This window comes from Lucilia sericata, unplaced genomic scaffold (genome assembly GCF_015586225.1).
Source record: "Lucilia sericata isolate MDLA Ls3-8-SP2 unplaced genomic scaffold, ASM1558622v1 Contig000687F_arrow, whole genome shotgun sequence".
Lineage (NCBI taxonomy): Eukaryota > Metazoa > Arthropoda > Insecta > Diptera > Calliphoridae > Lucilia > Lucilia sericata.
This window is the reverse complement of record NW_023994690.1, coordinates 72,679-85,967: the sequence shown is the minus strand read 5'-3', so window position 1 is coordinate 85,967 and position 13,289 is coordinate 72,679. Positions and strand designations below refer to the sequence as shown.

The following is a 13,289-nucleotide window of genomic DNA, read 5'->3' as shown; positions in this document are numbered from 1 at the left end:
GACTATTCCATATTCCAGACTATAGACTATTCTATGGACCAGACTATAGACTATTCTATAGTCTAAACTATAGACTATTCTACAGTCTAAACTATAGACTATTCTATAGTCTAGACTATATACTATTCTATAGTCTAAACTATAGACTACTCTATAGTCTAGATTTTGGACTATTCTGTCCAGTCTATAGACTATGCTATAGTCCAGACTATAGAATATTCCATAGTCCAGACTATAGACTATTCTATAGTCCAGATTATAGAATATTCTATAGTCCGAACTATAGACTTTTCTATGTTCCAGACTATAGACTTTTCTATAGTCCAGACTATTTTATAGTCCAGTCTGTAGAGTAGTCTATAGTTCACACCATGGACTATTTTATAGTTCAGACTATAGGCTATTCTAAAGTACAGACTATAGAGAATCCTATAGACTGGACATAGACTGTTCTATAGACCAGACTGTGGACTCTTTTGTAGTCTAAATAATTTTAATGAACATTATCGGAAAGGACTTTATTTCTTGAAAAATTAAACCAGAGTTCGGGTTAGGCTCAATAGAGAACGTTACCCTACCATTATTAATGGTTTCTGTTGGAAAATATGGATGATATTGATTTGGGTAAGATGTGGTTACAAGAGTATGGCTTTATCTGCTATACGACGGCCACAACCATTAATTTATTGAAATAAAAATTTGGCGATAATTTGTTTTCAAAAAATTTACTAGTTTTCTACTTTTTTCCAAGGTCGTGCTATAGACTCCTCTGGATTAATTATTCACTGTGAGGTCACGTGAAGTATCCAGACAGCAATAATTGAGGCATTAGGGGTCAATATTGCTTGTATGATTACGAAATTTGCCCAGTAAACTCGAAGGTGTTCCTAAATTGGAGATCTATAATGCGTTTCTTTCTAACATCTTCCACTTGAGACATTTCTTTTCACATTTATATTAAAATCTTTAAAATTTTTTTCTATATTTAAAATAATTCCAGATTGTGCATGTAGTAGTCGTTGTATTTCCTCTCAAACTTTTTTTTCGTAAATAAAGGAAACACGTGTAAGTCATTTACACTGTTAAAATACAGATGTGGGAATTGTTACCCCTACGTATATAACGAATAAACATATACATACAAGCGAATACATTTGTATAAGTAGGAGGGTTATACTGAAAGTCTTAAGAATTGAGCATCATAAACTTATAATAACTCTAAAAGCTGTTATAGAGTAGGAACAGCTCCCAGACAATAAGTAATCAAGAGCAAGCACATTCCCAACCTCTAACACTCCAAATCTAGTCGATCAGTTTTGCGATCGGAATGAACTGACAAATCCTTAAAGGATTGTACCACAATTCCCTGAGAATTCTTCACTACTAGTTTGAAATCTGGTCTTTTCTAATTTGAAGATTCATGAACCCTGGAGAATCGGCCTCCCATTACATGCCCATGGGGCTGGATAAAGATAGAGATTATTTCCACTCATGAAATTCATTATAATTTTCCTTGAACTTTCATGATAACCCTAGTACAAAATGTATTTAATATACATACCAGTAGTTTAAATGATTCTACCCTTCGTGAAGGAACGAACCTCGCATCACAATCGTACATACTTTCAGTCATATTCCAATGTTCATTTTTCATTCTTTACATTAACATTGTGTCTGTGGTAAATAAAACAAATATATACAAAACTCCCAGAATTTCATAGAGGGACAGACAGACAAACTGATGGATGTCATACAGTACTAATGTCCCAGCAAACAGAACGAAACAAATTGAAACTGCGCTAGATTTTACAGATAATAATAATATAGTTAACATTGCAACATTGTAGCCTACTTAAGTTTAGTTTAGAATGAATGTATTCACTTGGAAACCTATAGGGGCGAAAATATAATGGAAAGGAAATAAACCTAATTCAAATCAGCGGAAAAAAGGACACATCTTCCTTCAGATGGTCTTTCAAAATGGTTCAGGACAAAACCTTATAAATGGCTCAAATAATATCTGATTACACTCTCCAGTTCATCTAGAAATCTGGACCTATCCTTTTAACTCTAAAACTCCTCTACATCTAAATCCTGTGTGCAATTATACCATTTACCTATATTGAGCAGTGATCGGTTATCACTACTATCAGAATCCTGAGAATCCTATACAACGCATTTAGTATTTTAGTAGCTTTTTCATACAGTTTTGGTCAAAGAGCTCTATACACGCTGCTGTCCGTCCATCTATTCTAGCAGAGACAAATAGGGGCTTTACAAACCGATCCCTTAAGTTTAGGCCTTATCTGGTTGAATCATCTACAACCTCATATGTAAAGTGTCATAGTACATTTCAAAGCTACTATACACACATATCCTATCCACATAGATTGTTAATACAGAGCTCGAGGTGATTTAAGTTTTTATAACCTCCGTGGCCTTCCAGATCGCAAAGATCTCTCTCTCTCTCCCTCGAAATCGCTTCACTCATTCGAAAGTCTATAAAAACAAATTACCTTTTACATTAATGTTTGCTGGGTTGCTAATAACAATTGTCACTTTAGTTTTACGAGGTTTTTACATATAACACTTACTACGTGTCTTCTATCTTATACCTCAACCAAACCAGTCCAACAACCAATGAACCAAAATCGATATTCATTACGATTTCAGCTGTTAATATTGTACAATAGGTGTTGGTTTTTATTGCCAATCATCATTATAGTCATTATCATCATAAACATCTTTAAAGGAAATGAAAAGAAAGCATCACCATTCCATTGCATATATTTCCATACACGTTCGTTGTATGTGTGATATATTTAGTTTTTGGCAAACGTTTTAATGTAATTGAAAAAGCAAAATCCAACTACTTCTTGGTCATACTCGTGTATTGTCAAGATCTAGAAATGACATTGAGACAAGAAGAACATTTTGTAAGAGTTTTTAATTTATAAGTTATCGGTGGTTTGTCTTTTTTGTGGTCGTCTCAATATGTTTCCGTTTGAAGATTAGTTTTTAAGATTTATGATTTGCGGTCATTTTAATTAAAATTCAAAATTTGTTGCACAATTTAAAAAGATTGAAAAATTGTCATTGACCACAGTTAATGGTAATAGTTTGGCATCTGATTCTGTAATGAAAGTGGTGGCAGTAATGTTTGGCTTTTTAATAGGAAAGTCCAGAGACCACTTGAAAGTTTCGGGACAGATTTAGTTTCTGAGTCCGTTAGCGGCCTGGTGAGTACTATTTAATATGGAAAGATTGTTAACATATGAAAAGAATTTGTCATTTAATGATCATATACGGAGTTTCCACTATGATGTTCCTTGGAATATTCTAATTAATGTACGTAAGGTTTTAACATCGCTACCAAAACGAATGCCTGGCAATAACAGAAAAAGTGCATCAGCGTTTCACTGTCTTCTCCGAATACTCTACATTCGTCAAAAATATCAAATCGTCCTACCGGCCACTTTTACATGGAAAAGTTGGTGGCCTGAGCCTCCATTATTCCAAATAATATGTGAGGTTCTCTCACTAATAGTTTTTACTGAGCATTTGTAAGGTTAATTTACTCAATCTCCCTCCTTCTGGAGCATGTTACCTTGATGATCTTTCCATCTTGGTGTTATTGCAATTCTGGGAATAAGAGGTGCTACCATTACCTCTAGTCTGTCAGGACTATAAACTGCAGAGCGGAGTTTCGGTCTTTGTCGTGTCCTGGTTATTGGAGAGGTGCCTTCGCGGTGCATGTGATAGCAATGTTTTAATCGCAAATTCGCGGGAAGAGAATGTCGGTTAAAAGACTAATGCGAGGTAAAGTAGGTCTCCTGAGGAGGCGACTAAATTCTATTATTCCAAATAGCAGGTGAAGCTCTCTCGCCCATGGTTTTTACTAAGCATTGGTAAGATTAATTTTCTCAATCTTTCTCCTCCCGGAGCATGTTACCTTGATGATTTTCCCATCTTGGTGTTATTGTAATCCGGGGGAAAAGAGTTGCTATCAATAGCCCTATCTGCCAGATCTGGTGATGATCAAACGTATTCTCTGCCTTTCCTTGGAATGATTTGACCTGGGGTCGAAACAGAGAACCACATAATCTGGTACCACAAGAACCGTTAGCCTGCAGGGTAGAGTTTCGGACTTTTTCTTGTCCCAGCATAGAAGAGATATCTCTTCGGCGAGCACGTGGTAGCTAAGGTTTAAGCCCAAATCCGCGGGAAGAGAATGTCGGTTAAAAAATGCGCGGTAAAGTCTACCATTCTGAATAAGTTCTGTGCTGTTGCCGAAGTCAAAAGATTCCCCTTAGAGGAGTGACTGTGGGACTAAGCATTGGGATTGAGTTGGTGTCAAGTGTATATGATACGGAATGGATGTAGGCTTTTGCGAGCTTCACTCTTCCGTATACCTACAGTGAGTGTGTCAGATGTTGTTTTTATGGGTGTATCGGATGAATGAAAATGGGTTGAATGGTGATGGATGAAAGGTAAGTGATACCATTGAATTTTCCTTCCTTGTTCAGGTATGTTCAGGATTTACTCTGTTCTGTCTTCTCTGTGAGTAAGTGAAGTCAGCAATATTCAGAGATTATATAGCTTTAGTACTTGAGCAAAGTGCTTGTACATGAACCAACAGAACCATGTACAAAAATTGCCGCCGGCGTGTAAGATACACAAAGATACACATATCACCACCGTGATATTCGGCCGTCAAGACAAGTATTCACGTAAAGCATTTCGACTTATTTTTCAATTTCCCTTCTCTTTTTATGAAATATATCGCTTAGTGATTGCCCATTATCCCCAAGAGATGCAGTGTATCAGTTGATATATTCCTAATTGCCTTTTGGGTGTTAACATAAGATTCTTTCCAATCAATACTACAAATGATAAGACTGGATGCTATGGGGGTTTAGTATACTGTTGCGCTTGACCTGATCAATGTAACCGAAAACTTTTGCCTCTAGCATGTGATAGGGTAATGATAAGACAGCGAGGTTCGACTGGAAGCTATTGTTGTGATTGTATATCTCGGTTTCAAGGTTTTAAACGAAGTTCCTATGTTTCCGAATAACAATAGATTACCATGGGGGTTTAGTATACTGTTCCGCTTGATCTGATCAAGGTAACCGAAAACGTTTGCCTCTGCCATGTGATTGGGTAAGTCTGATATATGCGTCACGTGTCTCACAATAGGCGTTTGTCACCTTATATAAGGTTCAAGGGATGTGATATCTATCAATCTAAAGTAACATTAATAATTTTAACCAATTCTGCAAAGTTCCTGATATCAAAGATTTCATATTTGAGTTTCTTAACATTTCTAAATGTAACTTCTTAAAGTCAGGTGTTGTTTAAAATAATGTATACAAATACAATTGATTTCAACCTGTTCAAAAATAATTCTACTTCGTATGTAAGTTTTTCCAACACTTGTGTTGTCAAAATCAAAAGACGTAAAGATATGATGACATTTTCTTGACATCTGGAAAATCTTTGGAAATATTTCATAAGTAGGAGTTTACAGAAACTCCTTAAATATGTCAACTCATAGTTTGGTCAGTACGTATATGATGATGATGAGCAAAAATGTTGATGGCAACATTCCAAGGAATTCATAGAATGTAAAGGGTTTCTCAATAAGAACTTATTTTTTCAACAAGGACCCAAATTTTACCCACATGATCGGTTGTTCTCTAGTATAACTATCTTCTTAATAGTTATCAAAATGAAATTAATTTAAAATTTCCTATTTCACCTAATATCTCATTAACATTCGCCATTGATTTTACTCCCCAAATTTTATAGCGAGCAAAAATGTGTCTATATGTGGGGATAGAATCAGGTATTTTATCTAATCATCCATTTAATATTACATCAAATTTATGATGAAATCACATTTAATTTTGTGTATGATTTCACACTCACACACAACTCAAATGTAAAGATTCGCACACACAATTTATTAATTCCTATAAATAGTATTTCCATAATATGTCCTCATATAGATACACACAGGAATTTCCGTTTCCTTGTACACACTGCTTCTACACTGTTTAAGACCAAATGACTGAACAACAACAAACAAAGTGCGTGATGGCAATGATTAGATTAAAAATTAATTACTTATTAAAATTTGCATGATAAAACACAACAAAACACATGTTAAAATTAAATAAAATCATATAAATGATCAAAGTAGAAAAGAATCTAGGGAAAAGTTATGAAGAAAAAATAAATGGTTCCATACTTCTAAAATAAATATTTTGTCGATCGTTAAAGCACTGGTTCTAGCTACTTTTAGTACCGTTCTAGTTTAGTTCTAGTTCAGTTCTAGTTCGGTTCTAGTTCAGTTCTAGTTCAGTTCTAGTTCAGTTCTAGTTCAGTTCTAGTTCAGTTCTAGTTCAGTTCTAGTTCAGTTCTAGTTCAGTTCTAGTTCAGTTCTAGTTCAGTTCTATTCTAGTTCAGTTCTAGTTCAGTTCTAGTTCAGTTATAGTTCAGTTCTAGTTCAGTTCTAGTTCAGTTCTAGTTCAGTTCTAGTTCTGTTCTAGTTCAGTTCTAGTTCAGTTCTAGTTAAGTTCTAGTTCACTTCTAGTTCAGTTCTAGTTCAGTTCTAGTTCAGTTCTAGTTCAGTTCTGGTTCAGTTCTAGTTCAGTTCTAGTTCAGTTCTAGTTCAGTTCTAGTTCAGTTCTAGTTCAGTTCTAGTTCAGTTCTAGTTCAGTTCTAGTTCAGTTCTACTTCTGTTCTAGTTCTGTTCTAGTTCTGTTCTAGTTCTGTTCTAGTTCTGTTTTAGTTCTGTTTTAGTTCTGTTCTAGTTCTGTTCTAGTTCTATTCTAGATCTGTTCTAGTTCAGTTCTAGTTCTGTTCTACTTCTGTTCTAGTTCTGTTCTAGTTCCGTTCTAGTTCTGTTCTAGTTCTGTTCTAGTTCTGTTCTAGTTCTGTTCTAGTTCTGTTCTATTTCTGTTCTATTTCTATTCTAGTTCTGTTCTAGTTCTGTTCTAGTTGTGTTCTAGTTCTGTTCTAGTTCTGTTTCTTTCTAGTTCTGTTCTAGTTCTGTTCTAGTTCTGTTCTAGTTCTGTTCTAGTTCTGTTCTAGTTCTGTTCTAGTTCTGTTCTAGTTCTGTTCTAGTTCTGTTCTAGTTCTGTTCTAGTTCTGTTCTATTTCTGTTCTATTTCTGTTCTAGTTCTGTTCTAGTTCTGTTCTAGTTCTGTTCTAGTTCTGTTCTAGTTCTGTTCTAGTTCTGTTCTAGTTCTGTTCTAGTTCTGTTCTAGTTCTGTTCTAGTTGTGTTCTAGTTCTGTTCTAGTTCTGTTCTAGTTCTGTTCTAGTTCTGTTCTAGTTCTAGTTCTAGTTCTGTTCTAGTTCTGTTCTAGTTCTGTTTCTAGTTCTGTTCTAGTTCTGTTCTAGTTCAGTTCTAGTTCTGTTCTAGTTCTGTTCTAGTTCTGTTCTAGTTCTGTTCTGTTCTAGTTCTGTTCTAGTTCTGTTCTAGTTCTGTTCTAGTTCTGTTCTAGTTCTGTTCTAGTTCTGTTCTAGTTCTGTTCTAGTTCCTGTTCTGTTCTGTTCTAGTTCTGTTCTAGTTCTGTCTAGTTCTGTTCTAGTTCTGTTCTAGTTGCTGTTCTAGTTCTGTTCTAGTTCTGTTCTAGTTCTGTTCTAGTTCTGTTCTAGTTCTGTTCTAGTTCTGTTCTAGTTCTGTTCTAGTTCTGTTCTAGTTCTGTTCTAGTTCTGTTCTAGTTCTGTTCTAGTTCTGTTCTAGTTCTGTTCTAGTTCTGTTCTAGTTCTGTTCTAGTTCTGTTCTAGTTCTGTTCTAGTTCTGTTCTAGTTCTGTCTAGTTCTGTTCTAGTTCTGTCTAGTTCTGTTCTAGTTCTGTTCTAGTTCTGTTCTAGTTCTGTTCTAGTTCTGTTCTAGTTTCTGTCTAAGTTTCTGTTCTAGTTCTGTTTAGTCTGTTCTAGTTCTGTTATAGTTCTGTTCTAGTGTCTGTTCTAGTTCTGTTCTAGTTCTGTTCTTAGTTCTGTTCTAGTTCTGTTCAGTTCTGTTCTAGTTCTGTTCTAGTTCTGTTCTAGTTCTGTTCTAGTTCTGTTCTAGTTCTGTTCTAGTTCTGTTCTAGTTCTGTTCTAGTTCTGTTCTAGTTCTGTTCTAGTTCTGTTCTAGTTCTGTTCTAGTTCTGTTCTAGTTCTGTTCTAGTTCTGTTCTAGTTCTGTTCTAGTTCTGTTCTAGTTCTGTTCTAGCTCTGTACTAGTTCGAGTCCTGTTCTAGATCGGTTCTAAGTTCATTGTGGTTCTATTCTAGTTGCGTTCTCAATAAAATCTCAATATGTTAACGTTGTAACATGAGGGTCTCACTTTGATCAAACGATTTATTCATTAGGACAAACTGACGATTAAACAAATTTTCAAGAAATTATTTACATTAAAAAGAAATAACTCTTTGCACACCTGCAAACAAACAGACACATTTTATAATGCGTGTGTAAAATAATTTATATTATATACGTTTTGGCAAACAATAAATGAAACATGAGTTTTAAGGTAAAGGACGAGAAAGTGGAGAAACTAGGAGGTAAAATACAAATGAAAGAAATCAAAAGAAAATGAAACAAAATACACACACATCACATGTGATGCAAAAAAATGAATGAAAAGCCTAGGGAAATGGATGATAATCACAACATTTAGAATATGAACATTTTAAAAGAAAGAGTATTTCGACAAAATCCTTTATATAGTTTTGAACCAATATTAAATATTTAATTTATTTTTACAGATTTGCGCGTTTTGTGCTTTAATTTCTTAAACTTTTATAAATATTTAAAAAAGTTTGTGAAATTTTCAAGAATTTTAACTTAACACCAACACATTGGGAAAATGGGTTAAATTTTAACACACACACGCAAATACATTTAAATTTGTCATAGATATACTAATACTGGCTCGTGCAAAGGATTGTTTAAGAAACAATAGAAAAACCACAAAGACAAACAATTTGTCTGTCTGTCTATGAATGTGGGTCTGTCTGTCTATTTATCAGTCTTTAGTAACAATTTTGTCGATATAATCACAGCTTGAATAATAAAATAAATATCTAAGGATATATAGAGGAAAAAACCATACGTAACTATAACCACTTCCGGTACATGTCCTTTCAATAACAACAACCACAACAACACACTATTTTCAATAACTTTATATTAGTTTTGTTTTAATCACGTAATTTTACTAGAGTATCCCAGTGCGTATTTAAATTTAAAAGTTGTTGTAGTAAATAGTAATAATATTTAAATATTTTTGTTTCGCTTTACAAACATACACACGCACAAACACTTAAATGAAAACACTCATACTTTTTGCATATATAAAAATATATGTATGTATATATCCTATATGAGTATATAACCCACGTTTACGGATAAAATCGTTTAGGAAAACATTTTCACGTTTTAACGAGCCGAAAGAAAACACAAAACTAAACCTTTAAGGACACAAGTTCATAGATTTTATAATGAATAAAAATTCATACCCAAACATCTACTTATACATACACACACATACACAACTTGGAGCAAAAAAAGCTCACATTACAAAAACATTGGGGAAAAAGTTCAAAAAGTTCTCTTTTCTGTTTTGACTTTCAGTGTATCCTTTTTCATTGACTCTTGTGCTAGAGATGAGCTAAAGTTTGTACATTTCTTTTGGAACAATACAGACAACATTGGTACCTATTCCTTTTGCTTACAAGTTCTAGTTCTGATCTAGTTCAGTTCTGTTCTAGTTCTATTCTAGTTCTATTCTAGTTCTGTTCTAGTTCTGTTCCAGTTCTGTTCCAGTTCTGTTCTAGTTCTGTTCTAGTTCTGTTCTAGTTCTGTTCTAGTTCTGTTCTAGTTCTGTTCTAGTTCTGTTCTAGTTCTGTTCTAGTTCTGTTCTAGTTCTGTTCTAGTTCTGTTCTAGTTCTGTTCTAGTTCTGTTCTAGTTCTGTTCTAGTTCTGTTCTAGTTCTGTTCTAGTTCTGTTCTAGTTCTGTTCTAGTTCTGTTCTAGTTCTGTTCTAGTTCTGTTCTAGTTCTGTTAGTTCTGTTCTAGTTCTGTTCTAGTTCTGTTCTAGTTCTGTTCTAGTTCTGTTCTAGTTCTGTTCTAGTTCTGTTCTAGTTCTGTTCTAGTTCTGTTCTAGTTCTGTTCTAGTTCTGCTCTAGTTCTGTTCTAGTTCTGTTCTAGTTCTGTTCTAGTTCTGTTCTAGTTCTGTTCTAGTTCTGTTCTAGTTCTGTTCTAGTTCTGTTCTAGTTCTGTTCTAGTTCTGTTCTAGTTCTGTTCTAGTTCTGTTCTAGTTCTGTTCTAGTTCTGTTCTAGTTCTGTTCTAGTTCTGTTCTAGTTCTGTTCTAGTTCTGTTCTAGTTCTGTTCTAGTTCTGTTCTAGTTCTGTTCTAGTTCTGTTCTAGTTCTGTTCTAGTTCTGTTCTAGTTTGTTCTAGTTCTATTCTAGTTCTAGTTCTAGTTCTAGTTCTAGTTCTGTTCCTAGTTCTTAGTTCTGTTCCAGTTCTGTTCTTCTGTTCTAGTTCTGTTCTAGTTCTGTTCTAGTTCTGTTCTAGTTCTGTTCTAGTTCTGTTCTAGTTCTGTTCTAGTTCTGTTCTAGTTCTGTTCTAGTTCTGTTCTAGTTCTGTTCTAGTTCTGTTCTAGTTCTGTTCTAGTTCTGTTCTAGTTCTGTTCTAGTTCTGTTCTAGTTCTGTTCTAGTTCTGTTCTAGTTCTGTTCTAGTTCTGTTCTAGTTCTGTTCTAGTTCTGTTCTAGTTCTGTTCTAGTTCTGTTCTAGTTCTGTTCTAGTTCTGTTCTAGTTCTGTTCTAGTTCTGTTCTAGTTCTGTTCTAGTTCTGTTCTAGTTCTGTTCTAGTTCTGTTCTAGTTCTGTTCTAGTTCTGTTCTAGTTCTGTTCTAGTTCTGTTCTAGTTCTGTTCTAGTTCTGTTCTAGTTCTGTTCTAGTTCAGTTCTAGTTCAGTTCTAGTTCAGTTCTAGTTCAGTTCTAGTTCTAGTTCAGTTCTAGTTCAGTTCTAGTTCAGTTCTAGTTCAGTTCTAGTTCTGTTCTAGTTCTATTCTAGTTCTGTTCTAGTTCAGTTCTAGTTCAGTTCTAGTTCAGTTCTAGTTCTCTTCTAGTTCTGTTCTAGTTCTGTTCTAGTTCTGTTCTAGTTCTGTTCTAGTTCTGTTCTAGTTCTGTTCTAGTTCTGTTCTAGTTCTGTTCTAGTTCTGTTCTAGTTCTGTTCTAGTTCTGTTCTAGTTCTGTTCTAGTTCTGTTCTAGTTCTGTTCTAGTTCTGTTCTAGTTCTGTTCTAGTTCAGTTCTAGTTCAGTTCTAGTTCAGTTCTAGTTCAGTTCTAGTTCAGTTCTAGTTCAGTTCTAGTTCAGTTCTAGTTCAGTTCTAGTTCAGTTCTAGTTCAGTTCTAGTTCAGTTCTAGTTCAGTTCTAGTTCTGTTCTAGTTCTGTTCTAGTTCTGTTCTAGTTTTGTTCTAGTTCTGTTCTAGTTCTGTTCTAGTTCTGTTCTAGTTCTGTTCGAGTTCTGTTCTAGTTCTGTTCTAGTTCTGTTCTAGTTCTGTTCTAGTTCTGTTCTAGTTCTGTTCTAGTTCTGTTCTAGTTCTGTTTCTAGTTCTGTTCTAGTTCTGTTCTAGTTCTGTTCTAGTTCTGTTCTAGTTCTGTTCTAGTTCTGTTCTAGTTCTGTTCTAGTTCTGTTCTAGTTCTGTTCTAGTTCTGTTCTAGTTCTGTTCTAGTTCTGTTCTAGTTCTGTTCTAGTTCTGTTCTAGTTCTGTTCTAGTTCTGTTCTAGTTCTGTTCTAGTTCTGTTCTAGTTCTGTTCTAGTTCTGTTCTAGTCTGTTCTAGTTCTGTTCTAGTTCTGTTCTAGTTCTGTTCTAGTTCTGTTCTAGTTCTGTTCTAGTTCTGTTCTAGTTCTGTTCTAGTTCTGTTTCTAGTTCTGTTCTAGTTCTGTTCTAGTTCTGTTCTAGTTCTGTTCTAGTTCTGTTCTAGTTCTGTTCTAGTTCTGTTCTAGTTCTGTTCTAGTTCTGTTCTAGTTCTGTTCTAGTTCTGTTCTAGTTCTGTTCTAGTTCTGTTCTAGTTCTGTTCTAGTTTTGTTCTAGTTTGTTCTAGTTCTGTTCTAGTTCGGTTCTAGTTCTGTTCTAGTTCTAGTTCTGTTCTAGTTCTGTTTTAGTTATGTTCTAGTTCTGTTCTAGTTCTGTTCTAGTTCTGTTCTAGTTCTGTTCTAGTTCTGTTCTAGTTCTGTTCTAGTTCTGTTCTAGTTCTGTTCTAGTTCTGTTCTAGTTCTGTTCTAGTTCTGTTCTAGTTCTGTTCTAGTCCTGTTCTGGTCCTGTTCTAGTTCCGTTTTAGTTTCGCTCTAGTTCTGTTCAAGTTCTGTTTTAGTTCTGTTCTGGTTCTCATCTAGTTCTGTTCTAATTCAGTTCTAGTTCTGTTCTAGTTTTCCAGTTTGAAACTGAATTTTAATTAGAACTCTGAGCTTTTGGGACGAAAAACACAAAAAAGTCCTAAATTGAACCTTCATTCCTAGTACTTTCCTTCCTTTCCTTCCGTAAACATGCCTGACACACATACCACTAAGTAATAGCAAGAGAGGCCAAGAGCATAAATATTAGCTTTGACTTTTTTTTTAGAAAAAAGAAGAAAAACAAACCAAATATATAAAAAAGTTTTGTTCCTTTTTGTGTTTTTTTTTTATCCCAAAAGAGTATTTATTAATTTAATGCATTTTTTATGTTTATTTGTTCGTTCTCTTTCTCATTATTTAACCACTACTCTCTGTGTTTATTTTATTTTTACTCACACTCTCAGTTTTAGTTATAGTTTTGCTCATTTCTTTTCCTTATCACACTTTGAGGTCCTTTTTGTCGTTTTTGTGTGTATGTGTGATGCTTGTACTACTAATAAAAGGAACAACTGGCTTGACTGACAATTTCTCGTTGGCCATCTTCAGCAGTTATTTAAAGGAAAGGAACAACAACGACAATAACAACAACGTTAACAATGAAAGTGAAAAGGACTTGTGTTTATTGGTAATTATTATTTTAATATTTTATGCATTATTTTGGAAATTTGTATAAGAAGGAAAAAAAAAAGTTAATCAAACTTTGGTTTGGAATTGGTAACATTATGAGTGTTAAACTAAGAACTAAGTTTTATGGTAAAGGAGTTTTTGTTTTATTAGCTCCTACGGAGATTTCCTTAAAAACGTTTTTAATGTAAAATTGGTCCATAAATATTATATTTGAATTAAATTTTTTATTTGAAATAAAATTTTACTCTTCTATAGAAATTTA

General features: G+C 34.2%; 1 protein-coding gene across 1 annotated transcript in view; it reads right to left on the bottom strand.

The window, feature by feature from the left end:
* LOC119607329 (apoptosis-resistant E3 ubiquitin protein ligase 1) overlaps positions 1-9,442 on the bottom strand; it is a 51,962-nt gene extending 42,520 nt beyond the window's left edge. Inside the window, 1 exon segment of the mRNA XM_037961193.1 lies at positions 9,109-9,442. The gene's annotated coding sequence lies outside the window, so the exon portion shown is untranslated.
* Between the last annotated feature and the right edge of the window lie 3,847 nt (positions 9,443-13,289).